At 37.7% G+C, this 16,686-nt stretch overlaps 1 non-coding gene across 1 annotated transcript; it reads right to left on the reverse strand.

Annotated features, from left to right (window-relative positions):
• Positions 1–308: 308 nt before the first annotated feature.
• On the reverse strand, positions 309–415 carry LOC112731162 (small nucleolar RNA R71). The gene has a single exon (XR_003166952.1). It is a non-coding gene; the product is annotated as a small nucleolar RNA R71 (small nucleolar RNA).
• Positions 416–16,686: the final 16,271 nt, after the last annotated feature.

The following is a 16,686-nucleotide window of genomic DNA, read 5'->3' on the forward strand; positions in this document are numbered from 1 at the left end:
ACCTGCCATTGGAACTAACAATTTTGAGCTTAAGCCTCAGTTGGTCTCTCTTCTGCAACAGAATTGCAAGTTCCATGGACTTTCACAGGAAGATCCACATCAGTTCTTAGCTGAATTCTTGAAAATCAGTGATACTATTTAGGCCAATGGAGTAAATCTTGAAGTCTATAAGCTTATGCTCTTTCCCTTTGCTGTAAGAGACAGAGCTAAGATATGGTTGGATTCCCAACCAAAGGAGAGCTTAGACTCTTGGAAAAAGCTGGTTAATGCTTTCCTAGCTAAATTCTTTCCCCCATCAAAGGATGAGCAAAATTAGAGTGGAAGTTCAAACCTTCAAACAAAGAGAAGGTGAATCCCTCTATGAAGCTTGGGAAAGATACAAGCAACAGATCAGGAGATGTCCTCCTGATATGCTCTCAGAATGGTCTATCATAGGCGTGTTCTATGATGGTCTGTCTGAGATGTCTAAAATCTCATGGACAACTCTACAGGTGGATCACTCCACTTGAAGGAAACGCCTGCAGAAGTAAGAGAACTCATTGAGATGGTTGCAAACAACCAATTCATGTACACTTCTAAAAGAAATCCTGTAAATCATGGTATCTCTCAGAAGAAAGGAGTTCTTAAAGTTGATACTCTGAATGCCATATTGGCTCAAAAAAAAGATCTTAACCCAAAAGGTCAATATGATCTCTCAATATTTGACTGGAATGCAAGTTGCAGCTAGCAGCACCCAAGAAGTATCTCCTGATGTGGATGCTTATGATCCTGATCAACCTACCATGGAGGAGGTGAATTACATGGGAGAACTCTATGAAAACACCTACATCCCTTCATGAAGGAACCATCCTAACCTTTCATGGAAGGATCAACAGAAGCCTCATCAAGGATTCAATAATAATCAAGGTGGAAGGAACCAGAATAGGTTCAACAACAGACCACCATTTCCATCTTCTCAAGAACATAAGGAAACCCCTAAGCAGAGCCTCTCTGACTTAGTCACTCTGGTTTCCAGCCTCTCTAAGACCACTCATAGTTTCATGAATGAAACAAGGTCCTCCATTAGAAATTTGGAGGTACAGCTTGGTAAACTAAGCAAGAGGATCCCTAAGACTCCTCTTGACACTCTTCCAAGTAGAACTGAAGTAAACCCAAGAGAAGAGTGCAAAGCCATCACCTCTGAGGCTGAGGCCAAAACTGGAGAAATTGGGAAGACATTGAACGCCAGTGAGGAAGCCCTCATTGGGCGTTCAACGCCTACAATGGCTAGAGCCTGGCACTGAACGCCAGTGAGGAACCCCTCACTGGGCATTCAACGCCCATCCTGGCAGCAGAGCTGGCGTTGAACACCAGCCAGGGAGCACTGGCTGGGCGTTCAATGCCCAAACAGACAGGAACTCTGGCGTTGAATGCCAGTGAGGAAACCCTCATTGGGCATTCAACGCCTACATAGCCAGGGAAGCTGGCGTTGAACGCCAGCCAGGATACCTCTGCTGGGCGTTCAATGCCCAAAAGGATACCTCTGCTGGGCATTTAACGCCAGTAAGGGTGCACAGCATGGGCGTTCAACGCCCAAAGAGGTAACAAAGCTGGCGTTGAATGCCAGTAAAAGCGCACCCTCTAAGTGCTCAATACCCACTCCAGAAATCCCTATCCAAGAACTAAAGGAAGCCAAGGCTCATATAGAGACCATAGAGGTTCTTTTGCATGCACTTCTGTAGTGCATAAGTTCTGATGAACACTCATTCTCCGATGAGGATGAAGACACTAGGAAAGAGCAAGTTGCTCGGTACTTATGTGCTCTCATGAAACTGAATGCCAAGTTGTTTGGTATAAAGCCTTTGGAGGGAGAACTTCCATTGCTTTCCAAAGAACTCAATGCTTTGGTTCAGCAGAAGCTACCTCATAAGCTTCCAGATCCTGGACGTTTCCTGATTTCTTGTACCATAGGCACCATGTCCTTTGAGAAGGCTCTGTGTGACCTAGGGTCAAGTATAAACCTCAGGCCACTCTCTGTAATAGAGAAGTTAAGAATCTTTGAGGTGCAGGCTGTAAATATCTCACTAGAGATGGCAGACAAGTTAATGAAGAAGCCATATGGCTTAGTAGAGGATGTCTTGGTGAAGGTTGAAGACCACTACATCCCTGAAAACTTCATAGTCTTGGACATAGAAGAGGATGAGGATGATTCTATCATCTTAGGAAGACCTTTCCTAGCTACTGCAAAAGCCATAATTAATGTGGCAAAGGGAAAAATGGTTTTCCAACTAGGAGAGGACTATATCTTGTTTAAGATGTCTAATCCCAATTCTTCCTCTGATAAGAAAGAAACAGAGGTGCAACACTTAATGTTCCAACCCTCTCTTTCTATACAGAGCTTTGCAGAGCCCCCAAACATCAATTCTAAATTTGGTGTTGGGCAGCCATTAACAAGCTCTAAGCACAAAGGTACTAAAAAGAAAGTACCTAAAGGCTGGAGGGACAAGAAAGTTCCAACTGAAGGCCTCTCACCTGGCATGAGAGTTGTCTTCACCAAGAAACCAGTCTTACCACATACAGTGAGTCGTATCCTGTCTTTAGAGCATGTGGATCTCATTCATGAAAAGACAGGAAGAAAGTTCACTTTAAGGAGCGAAAATCGGAGCCCATACTCACCTCTGTAAGTAGCTAACCGTCAAGCTAATGGCATTAAAGAAACACTTGTTAGGAGGCAACACAACCTTAATTAATTATTTATTATTTCTATTTCTTAATTTTATTTTTTTAAAGTTATTTTCTTAGGCTCATGATCATGTGCAGCAGTCAGAACAGAGACAGAATTATTCAGCAATGAAAACAAAACACTCTGGATGGAGTGTTGTTGAAGTTGAACGCCAGTCAAGGAGCAGACCTTGGGCGTTCAACGCCCCAAATAGGCAATATAGCTGACGTTGAATGCCAGCCAGGGAGCAAACTCTGGGCATTGAAACGCTAGTGCAGAGGGCAGGGAATCTGAATTCCCTAGCCTCTCAGGACCAGTGGGTCCCATAGCATCTTCACCTACTCCACTTACTTTCACACTTTCCCATACACACTTCCCTATAAACCCTAGCTCAATCACATCCATATTACTTCTCCAAATCCATCATAACTTTCACCAACCCCCACCCAATTAAAAATCAAAATTCCCACCCAAATCTCCACCCATGGCCGAACCTAACCCTACCCACATCCTATAAATACCCCTATTCATAACCCTTCATACACACACCTCTCATATACACCTACAAGCCCCACGGCTGAGCCGTCTCTCTCCCTCTATCTTCTTCTATTTTCTTCTTCTTTTACTCCATTCTTCTCTTTTCTTTAATTTTGCTCAAGGACGAGTAAAGTTTTAAGTTTGGTGTTAGAAAAGCCTAGCTTTTTTTCTTTCCATTTCCATTCATGGCACCCAAGGTTGGAGAACCCTCTAGAAAGAGGAAACAAAAGGCAGTAGCCACCACCTCTGAATCTTGGGAGATGGAGAGATTCATCACCAAAGCCCACCAAGACCACTTCTTGAAGTAGTGGCAGAGAAGAAAGTGATCCCTGAGGTCCCTTTCAAGCTCAAGTAGAATGAGTATCCGGAAATCCAAAGAGAGATCCGGAGAAGAGGTTAGGAAGTTCTAACAATCCCGTTCAAGATGTTGGAATTTTAATGGTGCAAGAGTTCTATGCTAATGCATGGGTTACTAAAAACCATGACACTAGTGTGAACCCAAATCCAAGGAATTGGAGCACCATGGTTCAAGGGAAAATCTTAGATTTCAGCCCGAAAAGTGTGAGGTTTGTGTTCAACTTACCTTTAATGCAAGGAGACCCACATCCTTACACTAAAAGAGACAACTTTGATCAGAGATTGGATCAAGTACTCTCAGACATCTGTGTGGAAGGAGCACAGTGGAAAAGGGATTCCCAAAGCAAGCACATTCAACTAAGAAGGCTTGACCTCAAGCCCATAGCTAGAGGATGGTTGGAATTCATCCAACGCTCTATCATCCCTACTAGCAATCGGTCAAAAGTGACTGTTGACAGAGCCATCATGATCCATTACATCATGATTGAAAGTGAAGTGGAAGTACATGAGGTGATTCCTCAAGAATTGTACAAGATAGCTGAGAAGCCTTCCACCAATGCAAGGTTGGCATTTCCACACCTCATCTGTCATCTATGCAATTCAGCTGGAATTATCATAGAAGGAGATATCTCCATTAGGGAGGACAAGCCCATCACCAAGAAGAGGATGGAGCAAACTAGAGAGCATGCACAAGAGCCTGTACAGCCACCTCAGCATGAGATCCCTGAGATGCCTCAAGGGATGTATTTTCCTCCTCAAAGCTATTGGGATCAATGGCATACTTCTCTTGGAGAACTAAGCACTAACATGGAGCGATTGATGGTTGAGCATCAAGAGCATTCCACCACCCTCAATGAAGTAAGAGAAGATCAAAGAGCTATAAGAGAAGAATAATAAAGGCAAAAGAGTGACATTAAAGAGATCAAGCATCACATTGGATCCTCAAGGAGGGGTACTAGCTGCCACCATTAAAGGTGGATTCGTTCTCTTTTACCTCCTTTTCTTTTATTTTTCTGTTTTCTGTGTTATCTGTTCTTTTGTTCTTGTTGCATGATCATTTGCATTTATGTCTTAAGGCTATAAAATGTTCCATATATCTCTCACCTTGCTTAAAAAGAAAATTTTATTTGAAAAAATTGAGAGATACATGAATTTCAAGTTTATAATAAGAATAGTTCAATTAATTTGATGTGGTGGCATTGCTTTTATTTTCTGAATGTATGAATAAACAATGCATATTTGAAGTTAAAATTTTAGAATGTTGGCTCTTGAAAGAATGATGATGAAAGTGAAGTATTATTGGTAATCTAAAAAATCCAAAAATTGATTCTTGAAGCAAGAAAAAGTAGTAAAAAGAAAAAGAAAAAGCATGTTACAAAAGAAAAAAAATTATATATGCATGCGAAAAAGAAAGACAAAATGGCGAAAAAAATAATAAATAAAAAGCAGAAAAATTCATTACTGCCCAAAAATGCAGGAAAAGGAGGGCAGATTGAAAAAGCCAATAACCCTTTAAACCAAATGGCAAGGGTAAAAGGATCCAAGGCTTTGAGCATCAATGGATAGGAGGGCCTAAAGAAACAAAATCATGGCCTAAGCGGCTCAACCAAGCTGTCCCTAACCATGTGCTTGTGGCGTGAAGGTGTCAAGTGAAAAGCTTGAGACTGAGCAGTTAAAGTCGTGATCCAAAGCAAAAAAAGTGTGCTTAAGAACTCTGGACACCTCTATCTGGGGATTCTAGCAAACCTGAATCATAATCTGAAAAGGTTCACCCAGTTAAAGTGTCTGTGGCATTTATGTATCCGGTGGTAATACTGGAAAACAAAGTGCTTAGGGTCACGGCTAAGACTCTAAAAAGCTATGTTCAAGAATAAAAAAGAACTGAACTAAGAGATTCAAAAATATCATCTGGATTCTAAGTTCCTAAAGAGACCAACATTTCTGAGTTTCAATGGACAGCAAGATACCAAAACTATTCAGAAGCAAAAAGCCACTAAGTCCCGCTCATCTAATTGAAACTGAGCTTCATTGGAAACTTTGAGATTTGCTGTATCTTACTCTTCTTTTTATCCTACTGTGTTTTTAGTTGTTTGGGGACAAGCAACAGTTTAAGTTTGGTATTGTGATGAGCGGATATTTTATACGCTTTTTTGCATCATTTTCATATAGTTTTTAGTATGTTTTGTTTAATTTTTATTATATTTTCATAGATTTTACTGTTAAATTCGCATTTTTGGATTCTATTATGAGTTTGTGTGTTCTTATGCAATTTCAGGTATTTTCTGGCTGAAATTGAGGGGATAGAGTAAAAGTCTAATTCTGAGACAGAGAAAGCAGTGCAGATGCTGTCCAGATCTGACCTCCTTACACTCAGAAGAGATTTTTTGGAGCTATAAAAGTTCAAATGGAGCGTTCTTAACGGATATAGAAATCTGACTTCCTAAGCTTTCCATCAATATATAATAGTTTATGCTTTGCTTCATATTAGAAGGTCCAAAACTAGCGTCCAACGCCAGCCTCCTACCCCCTTTTAGGCGTCCAGCGCCCAAGGAGCAAAGACCAGCATCCAAACGCCTAAAGAGGACCCCCTAGCCAGCGTTCAATGCCCTAGAGGCCTCATAGCATGTGGATCTCATAAAAGCTCAGCCCAAACACTCACCAAGTGGGCCCCGAAAGTGGATTTTAGCACTAAAAAGACTATTTTATCCTTATTAGTCATTTTGTTTAGTATTTAAGGGATTAGATTCATGTTATTAGTACATCTTCTTCAACCTCTTTCAGCATATTTTCATTTTTACCATTGTATTTCCTATCGATATGAGTTTCTAAACCTCCTAGGTTGAGGGGAGGAGCGCTGCTGAGTTCTATGAATTAATAAAAGTATTACTGTTTCTCTTCGATCCATGTTTGATTTAATTCTAAGATGTATACTCGTTCTTCAACATGGTGAATGGGATGATCCGTGACAATCAGCTCTGTTCATCATACTAAGACCACGTGCCTGACAACCACCTGTGTCTACTTGGGTTCGTGTGAATACGTGGCTGGAAAGCGCGAACCGCCAGCTTGATTATACATCTCTCAGACAACTAATCCACGACTTCGTTGGAGACTTCTCGAGACACCAGTTCAGCCAATTTCCGAGGAGATTAGGGTCTCTGTGGTAGAGGCTAGAACCCAAAGGAGCAGCATTCTTTGATCTGGAAGATTCGACCTTGTCTGTGGTATTTTGAGTAGGATCGCCAAGGGAATGAACTGCTAGAGCTTCACCCTCGTTCAGATTGGATGATCGCGGCCATACGGCGTTTGATCTGAAGTAGAGGAGATTAATGACCGTGGCCATACGGTATTGATCACATACAGTCTGCCATAGAAGAAATCATTCACAAGCAAAGGAGATAGTAATACTAGAGTTAATTCAGAAAGACATGGCAACTCCAATCCTTAACCATCTTCCTATTATTGATTCCATTCAATTCACAAAGTATTTTATACACTTTTTATTCCTTTTATGCCTTCAACCAAATTCAAACCAATAACTTCTTGATTTTGCCTGACTAAGACCTGCAAGATAACCATATTTTTCTTCAAACCACAATCCTTGTGGGATCGACCCTAACTCGCTCAGATATTACTTGGACGACCCAGTGCACTTGCTGGTACAGTTGTACGGAGTGTGGGGATTCGTGTACCACTGTGTAACAAAGAATAAAATGAACCTAATTATCTACCTCGACCCTTCTAAGGACTTCTTAGTTCTCACCCATTCTTTCCACCCCTTTCAGCTACAGGTGCGAAGGCTTATTGTGAAGCTGCAGGAGTATAGAAGAATATGTTTGCAAGTTGGGTTGTTGTTAGTTGAAGTTTTTTTCAAAGGTGTGGGTTTTGTAATTAGTTTTGTATGTAATACTATAATGTATTATTAATATTAAGTATGTGAATATGTGTTATTTGTTCTTGACAGAAAAGTTTTAACCTTTTAGTAAAACTATCGATAGATTAACGTGTAAAGGCTCAATATTAAATAGATAATAAAGCAATTAAGATAGTAACGCCTTACTTTTGGTACGATCATGATCTACTGGAAGTTGGGTCGTTACATTATGGTATCAGAGCAGTCCTTCCTGTAGAGCCTTGGGAGTGGATTGACTATGCTGCACCGCATACTTTGAATATTTGTCATGTAATAGGACTTGTCTTAATGACAAGAGTTTGAGTTTTATATGTATAACTGTCTATTGATTAATGATGCTAATCTACCATTGCATACCTCATGGTATTAAGTTTGACCAACTTAACACTAATAGTTTATGTATATAGGAACACTAATGAGTTATCATAGATGAAATAGAAATGATAGGTAGTGCAAATCACGAGGTTTGGGGGGACGTTATAGATTAATTTTGAGAGTTTACTCCATTTCGAAGTATAGTCTTTGTAACTTAGTGCACCGTTTTCCTCTTTTATCGTTTGTATTGAAGTTTCTTGTTTTAGATTTCTCTTTTGGAATATGATTTGACTATATTTCAACTATTTCTTATCGTTCCTGTATATCTCTGCTCGATTGTAATCCTAACTATTCACTTGATATATTTGAAACATTCATCCTTGATATTGCTCATATTCCTCTTTATGAACTAGGTGTTCTTTGATTTGGCTTTGAACTTATTTTTGCATAATAATTATCCTTAATTCTTTGAAAACATTAGATGTTCTTTCTTGATTAGTTTGCATCAAAACATGTACTCTAACCATGCCACGTGATAGGTATACTGTTTATTCATATATTTTTCATCTCTTCTGTCCCTTGTTTCAATTCTTTTTGGAGCTAGATTTGATTATCCAACCTTATCATTATTTATACATTGTTTCATAAATCATGTACCCTTCGATCTGATCTTGAATTTGTACTGAGGCAATGCATAATCCTTAATTCTTAAGCGATTTGAAACCTTAAAAGTTACGATTTATAGCAAGCTAATTATGCGATTTGATATTTCTGCTTTACTTTCTGCAACTTATGCGTATTTTGCTCAAATTACAACCCTTGACTTTGTGTTCCTCTACATGAATGATATAATCCCTCGATAAAAACTTCGAACTTATTTGATACTATATATCATTTCTAGTACTTTTCTTCTGAAGTTCTTATTTCAAAATCTTCTTTAAAAAGAGTTTTGTTTTGATTCTTTGTTTTTATTTGATCCTGTCTGTGACCATTCTTTGAAATCTAAATACGACCGCCTCTGATCTTACATGTACTTCCTGATAAACCCCAATTTTGTGGTTTATCTTGTGCTTAATTTAGGAGATTTTATCACCTTTTCCCACATTTATTCAATGAAATAGCATGGTTTTGCAATTCTCCCTTGATTTGTGCTTAAATGTGAAAACATGCTATTTAGGCCTTAAAATAGCTAAATTCAATTCACTTTAATTCCATTCGATGCCTTGATGTGTTTGTTGAGTAATTTCAGGTTCATAAGGCAAGTATTGGATGGAAGAAGTGAGGAGAAAAGCATGCAAAGTGGGAGAACTCATAAAGAAATGAAGGAACCGTAAAGCTGTCAAGCCTGACCTCTTCGCACTCAATCGACCATAACTTGAGTTACAGAGGTCCAAATGAGGCAGTTCTAGTTGTGTTAAAAATATAACATCCGGGGCTTCAAAACGATATAAAATTTGTTATAGTTGTTTCGTGTTTAGGGGCGCGCACGCGCACTGTACATGTGTGTGCCGATGCTGCACATGGCCCACTAAAGATGAAATCGCTTGGGGCGATTTCTGAAGCACTTTGGGCCGAACCTAACTCATTTCTGATGCTATTTCATGCAGAATTCAAGCTTGGGCAAGGGGGGAGCACTTGTTTGTAGTATAGCATCATGTAGGTTAGTTTCTAGAGAGAGAAGCTCCCTCTTCTCTCTAGAATTAGGGTTCTTAGGATATTTTTGTCTTAGATCTAGGTCAATTTTCATGTTCTCATCTTGTTTCCTTCATAATTTCATGCTTCTACACTTTGATTCTCTTAGTTTTCTTGTTAATTTCCCTTTTATGCTCTCTTTTATGTTCATGGATGCTCATGTTGGATTTTGTTTATATTTAATAAAATTTAATGTTTGATGTTCTTTTATTGATAATTTGAGTTGTTGATTTACTTTCCTTGCAGTTGATAGTTGGTAGATCTATTATTCTTGCATTTTTACCATGCTTTCCATTTGTACCCACCAAGTGTTTGACAAAATGCTTGGTTGGGCTTTAGAGTAGATTTTGAGCATTCTTGGCTTGGAAAGAGTAATTGGGTAATCTTGAGTCATTAGTACCCAATTTAGATTGGTGATCTAGAGTTGTTAGTTAATATCATTTTCGATGACTCTAATCTTTTGCTAATTTAATTAGTGAGTTGATTAGGATTTTTGATTTGAGATTAACTAGTCTTGTTTGACTTTCTCTAATGGAAGATAACTTATACCTTCTTCCAACATTGGGGATGACGAAATAAGATAAATTCTTGTTAATTATTATTATCAGTGACTAGGATAGAAAGCCTATGATCTCAAGCCTTGCCATGAATGTCTCTCTTTATTAATTGCTCTCTTTACTTTTCTTGTCATTTATTTTATTGCCCCTTTTATCAACCCCCCCCCCCTTGTTCCTTCATAGCTAATAATTGACCATTTCATTGCAATTCCTTGTGAGACGACCCGGAGTCTGAATACTTCGGTTAATTTTCATTTGGGGTTTGTGCTTGTGACAAAACCAAAATTTAATTTGATGTGAGAGTTGTTTGTTGGTTTGGAGCTATGCTTACAACGAAATTCTTCTTTCCATAAGAGAAATTCCTAACCAACACGATTCTTGCTATCACTTCCCTACAAGAAATAAATTATTTCTTTATGTAGCTAAAACATACTTATTTCTAAAAGTACTACCTATTTTTTTATTAACTTTTTTGGAACACTTTACATTAAATTTCCTTCTTTGAACATAATTTGATCCTTCTCCAACCTTACTCGAATTTTCATGCATATTTTTACTTAACTATATACCTAAGTAACCCCCAAGATTTTTGAAGAAAAAATTTTTTCTTTATTCTAATTAAATTTTTATTTTGCAAATTTTGTATATTTTATTTTTAACTTGAGATTGTTTTGACGTAACACAAAAATTTACGTTTTTATGATTTCATTTGAAAAATATTTATTCCACGTCTTTTCTTTTAAAAAGATAACCTAAATTTGTTTTAAATTTTTCAATTCTTATGAACCTTACCACTGATGTTAATTATCTTTCTTTTGTAAAATTTATACTTCTTTAATCCAGTTTGAACATGTTTCAAGCTAATGATGTGATGAGTTATTTAGTGATTTTTAGAGTTTAGCACTAGTTATGTTTGCTATAAAATAACGCATGACATTGCAAATATTTTTCTTGGCTAGATGAGTATATTGCCTCTTTTTCTATTGATGAAGTGCCAGAAAATGGAGGTGCAGACAAAATGAAGAAGATGGAAGAAAGGATTGCAGAGATAGAAAAGAAGTTGGTTGAATGCAAAAATATTGAGAAGGACAGTAGTACTCTTAGCAAGTGATAATTGTTTAAGTTGATTTTGTTGGACATTGTAATAGGAAAGGAGTTTAGTGTAATTACAACACCATAATTGTAGTGTGCTTTTATTTGTGTAATTTTAAGGTTTTGCAAGTGACTAAATATTGAGAATGCAGTTGAAGCTAAATATTGAAATTGTAGTAAATTATGGTCCTAAAATAATAGAGATTGTATATTCATTTATTCTTGTTTTTCACATTTCATGACTTGTGCATAATTGAAACACAGAATCCTGAATTGAGAAAATAGAAAACATAATCACAATGCTCAGTTACACAAAGATGGGATATTCTCATTTCACAATAGCAAAGTTTTCAAAAGGTATCTATCAAACCCTGTAAGACAAAATTTTCAAAATGTAACTAACAAATCCTGTGAGGCAAAGTTTGAATAATGTATCTCATAAATCTGTCAGGCAAAGTTTCCAACATGCAACCACACCAACCATGTTTTTGACATTATACAAAATGTATCACCAAATATGTCTAAACCCCAAACTAGTTTCCAAAACACAAGATTAGCAACCAAAGAGGAACACAAAAACAAATAACTAAATATGATGTCTTATGATATGGCATCCTAAATAACTAATTCTGCTTGGGTGGCCTGAAATTTAGTGTTGGAATGAACTTGAGTAGTCTTGAAGAAGTTCCTCCACTTGCTATAACCACTATTTCTTTGGAGATTATCTTAGAATTTTTTGATGTAGTAGTCAGCTGACCTAAAGTAGCTTGAGTTGGTGCAAGAGGAGTGGGTTTATAGACGAATGATGGTAGTAGATTCAGAGGAGCTGGTGGCCTAAAAGTCCTCTGCTTGGGCCTGAATCCGATAGCTGGCTGGACTGGTAGTATAGATTCGTAATGAGATTGCTATGCAACAACATGCACAAGATTAGGTTAGTTCACAATAAATTAAAGTACACAATAATGTAGCAGGCCAAAAGGAATAGAGAGGAGCATTTACCACTGAGGAGCAGACTAAGTGATTTGGATTTTCCCCTGTCCATCTTGTGGGGCATGTGGCCTCTTTGGCATCTTTCTCTTATTCTTCTTATGCTTGCACTATTTCATTTGGAAAGGAAAGTATGCAAAAAAAAAGAGGGTAACTATTGAATTTCAATCACATGCCACACCATAAATAGCCAAGCAAACAGTTCTAAAAACAAAAAAACAAAAAACATAGCCAAGGACATTTCACTTTTCTGATCCTAATTTCTTATGAAGAAAGCTTCTGAAGCTTTGGGTTAGTGTGAGTCTGACCAGAGGATCCATCCTGCAACATCAAAAAAGGAGTAGGTCATCCTTAACCTAGAATTCCATGCATGAATATTGAATAGGTACTATTCTATAATATAGTTAACCTGAATTGGAGGAGCGCAGCCAGTGGTGCAGGATCAGTAGATACAATAGTAGCATCATTATTGTTTTCATCTTGATTAACAGTGCAACTTCCAAAGATACCTTTTTCTATTTCTTTCTTTTTGGCTGCCAGTTAGAATTTTTAGGGGCTCCCTTGCATGTTTTGAAGTGGTGCCCTTTTTCTCCATATTTGCTACAGGTAACCTGAAAGGTCCTTCTGACTTTATGGCCATTGATTCATGCAGAAGGTTCAACTACTTCCTTTCTCCTCTTAGTTGGTTTATCAGCAAACCTTACAATTCTAGGTAGATTAGGCTTCAATTAGTTAGTTGGTTCCCAGAACTCCTTACTAGGTATAGGGTTGATATAGATATCATAAGTCTTCCTTATGGCTTCCATGGTGAGTAATAGAGACACAAAATCATCTGCTGATTTTACTCTCACTCTTGATGTTGCTACAACAGCATGAAAACAAGGTACACCTACAAGATAGAATATCCAAAATAGCCTATCTAAATTTCATATCTGAAGAAAATAGTATATTTGAACCATCTTACATGTTGCTAAATAGAATAGCTATTATAAATGTTATAACAGATTTGCAAATAGGATATATAATTGTACACCTAACCTGAAAACTGCCACAAATTACAGGAGCATGTGTGATTTTTCAGATTACCCCCAAGCTTGTGTGAATTTCTGCAGACTTCAAACACAACCTTGTCATTGTCCCTACACTACTGAGCATTTCACTTGTGACTTCTTGGCTTAATATATTTATCCAACTTCATTTGCTGCACTGGTGCCAATTTTCCTTTGTATGCCCGTAGGATTCTCTTTTGTGTGACCATTTTTTTCATAATATGGACACTTAGCTCCTCACACAATGTCAAAATCGGCTTCTCCCTAGCTGCCACTATAATCGCATTCCAGCTCTCACACATATTATTTGTGATAGCAACATTCTTAGGGTAGTGACTAAAAAATTCCCTACACCATACCTTAGGATCAAACTTACTCATATATTCCAATGCTCCATGATTCACACTTTTCAACCTATCCATGGCAGCCTTGAATTGAACTCGAGTAGTTCTCCTTGCGCCTTCCCAAACACACCCCTTCACTTGTTTATCCTGAAATCTTAGTTCACAATTCTTCCACATATGTGATGTATGGATTTATGCCGATCTAGAAATTTTTCAATAAAAGAATCTCTTTGTTGTAAGTATAGCCTAGACCGACGATCAATCCTCACAATCAAAGTTTAGAATAAAGATGTTACAATTCAATTCAAATATAAACCTGGAGGTTTAAGTCCCGAGTCATCTTTCCTCGGACTAGAAATTAGGTGCGCACACTTTTGGTTGTGAAAATAAGGGGTTTCGAGCATAGAATGAAAATTTAAAAGAACTAAAGAATAAATGAACTAACAATGGATCAAAAGACAATTAATGCAAATTAGAAGAAAACAAGATCAAAACCATGGTTCTGAAAACCGAACTGGACCAGCCGGTTCAATCGGATTAACCGGAAACCGGTCACCTAGCCGGTCCGGGTAAGGTCAGAAACTGTTTGGCAAAAAACCGGTGAAAAACTGGTCAAATCGGCGGTTAACTGGTGAACCGGCCGAACCGTCCAATTTTTTAACGGGTTTTTTGTTTGAAGGTAAAATCCCTAAATGGCGTCGTTTTGTCTTTTTTTTAAAAAAAAAAGAAAGGCTAAACGCCTAAACAACGAAGCCCTAATCAATCTTCAATTCTTCAGAGCCCTAATCTTCACTCTTCAGTAACACCCAGAAGCCAGAAGAGGAATCACGACGTCGCCACCACCATCAATCGAGCAGCCCATCGCCGTCGCCACCGCATCCCGCAGCCACAGCAGCGACGGCGTTGACCACCGCAACCACCACCGCCTCCTCTTTCGTCGTCGTCGAGCTCGCCTCCTCTTTCGTCGCCATTACTCGCCGCCGGTAAGTAATACTCTGTTATTCACTTATTCAGTTATTCCTCTTCTCTGCCTTCTGATTTCATGTGCTTGATTTTCTGATTTATTTGTTTGCGATTTTGATTTGCTTATTTGCTTCCTCATGATTTTGAAGAATTATTTATTTGTTCATGGTTTTTGATTTTCTGATTTATGTGTTTGCGATTTTGATTTGCTTCTGCCCCACCAGCTCTCGTCACTGCCACAGAGAGAAGCTGAATCTCTCTGCCCTACATCATTCCGCCGCTCGCGCCGCTCTCTGCACCGCTGCGAGCTCAGCCGGCCACCACCAACTCTAGGCGGCACTACTTCAGCTCTTCTTTCGCTTTCCATTTCCCAGTCTGTCTCTGCTACATTCCAGGTCCCCTGCCTCATCCCTGCTTCCTGCTCTGTTTCTTTACTTTCTTTTATTAATTCTATTGTTAATTTTAGTTAGATTGCTGATTAATTCTATTTGTTAGGATAGATAAATATATATGCTGTTAGGTAGCTAGGTTGTGGTTAGAGGATTCTAGGCCTGATAATTGCTCCGTTCTTGATTATCCAACATGGCTTAATACTGCTTGTTTGCTGAATGATGTTGGTGTGATCATTGTTGTGTTGTTTCTATTTCATGTGATCTGATTCTACCTGCTGCCCTGCTGAACTGTACTTGTGAAATTAAGTTTGATGCTACCTCTGTACGTGCAATCCATGCTTTTCTCATGTTAATTGCAATTTTTGGATTCATGTGCTTATATTTTGCTGCTACTTGCTGCCCAAATTTCTAGAAATTGCTCTGTTTTTAAACATGCTACTTAAGAGTTGAACGTGGCACTTTTCAAATTCTTAGTATCACTATATTTCTCTTCCTTAATGATCTATGAAGTTGTTTAGTTATAAACTTTGATGTTTGAAGTTGTTTGTGAACCTCTAATATTAAGTTATGGATAATTTATTATGTGAAATTTTAAATTTTATTAAGTTAGAAATTATTAAATTTATATATTTAAAATTATTTTTAGGTTTTTTAATAATTTTATTTAATATTTAATTAAACTGGTTGAATCCTGGTTGAACTCCGGTCGAACCAGTGAACCATTGAACCAGTGACCTCACGGTTTATTGACCGGTTCGGTTCTCACAACCTTGATCAAAACTAGTGAAAATGTGATTTAGTGCATAAAAGAACCTTAACTTGAGAATGAGAGTTAAGAAATTGTATCCTTGTCATAACAACAACTATGACAATTACAATGAGTTAATCTCACTTTATCAATCCTAACATCGAGGATAAATCAAGTGAGCATAATTGGTCTTAATCCATAAATCCTAGCTAACTTACTAATTAACTTAGTTAAAAGCTAGCATTAGTGAAAACAAGAGCAACTAACAACCTAAAATTACTACTAAATGTCGGACATTATGACTCTAATATCCTAGTTACTCATTTCCTAAGCCAAGAGGTGAAAATCTACTCAAAATTCATAATTGGCATTTTCACAAACACTTTGTGGGTATAAAAATAAAACATAGCAAATTACAAAAGATAATGAAAACTACAACCAATCTATGCACAAAATCAACAATAGAGACTCAATCAAGCATATATAAATTATAAAACATCAAATTTATCAACAAAAGATTCAAGAAATCGAAATTGGATATATTAATAAAGCAACTTCAACTATGAGAGAGTGTACCAAGAGTAGTGTAATTAAAGAGAAAATTAAAGCTTACTTACAATGAAGGCAAGCAAATATCCAAGATCAAAATGTAAAAGTGAAGTTCTACTATAAACCCTAATTAAAACCTAAGAGAGAATTGAGAGAAAACTACTCTAAACCTACTCATACTCCTAATGATGTATGTAATGTGTGTAATAATGCCCTTTGATATAGAATGTTGCCCCTTTGATATAGCCTCCAAATCAACTTCATAAAATCCAAAATTGGGCCAAGAGGCCCCCAAAATCGCGAGCCACATGAAGTCACGCGTCAGGACTTATGCGTACGCACATGGTTGTATGTGTACACACACTAGCTAATTCGTCACTTATGCGTACGCATAGGAAGGTGTGCGTACGCACACTGGAGTATGTACTTCTCCTTTATTTCTTTATGTATTCTTCTATTTTGCATGCTTTCCTCCCACTTCTACCAAGCC

This window comes from Arachis hypogaea, chromosome 12 (genome assembly GCF_003086295.3).
Source record: "Arachis hypogaea cultivar Tifrunner chromosome 12, arahy.Tifrunner.gnm2.J5K5, whole genome shotgun sequence".
In the NCBI taxonomy this organism is placed as follows: Eukaryota; Viridiplantae; Streptophyta; class Magnoliopsida; order Fabales; family Fabaceae; genus Arachis; species Arachis hypogaea.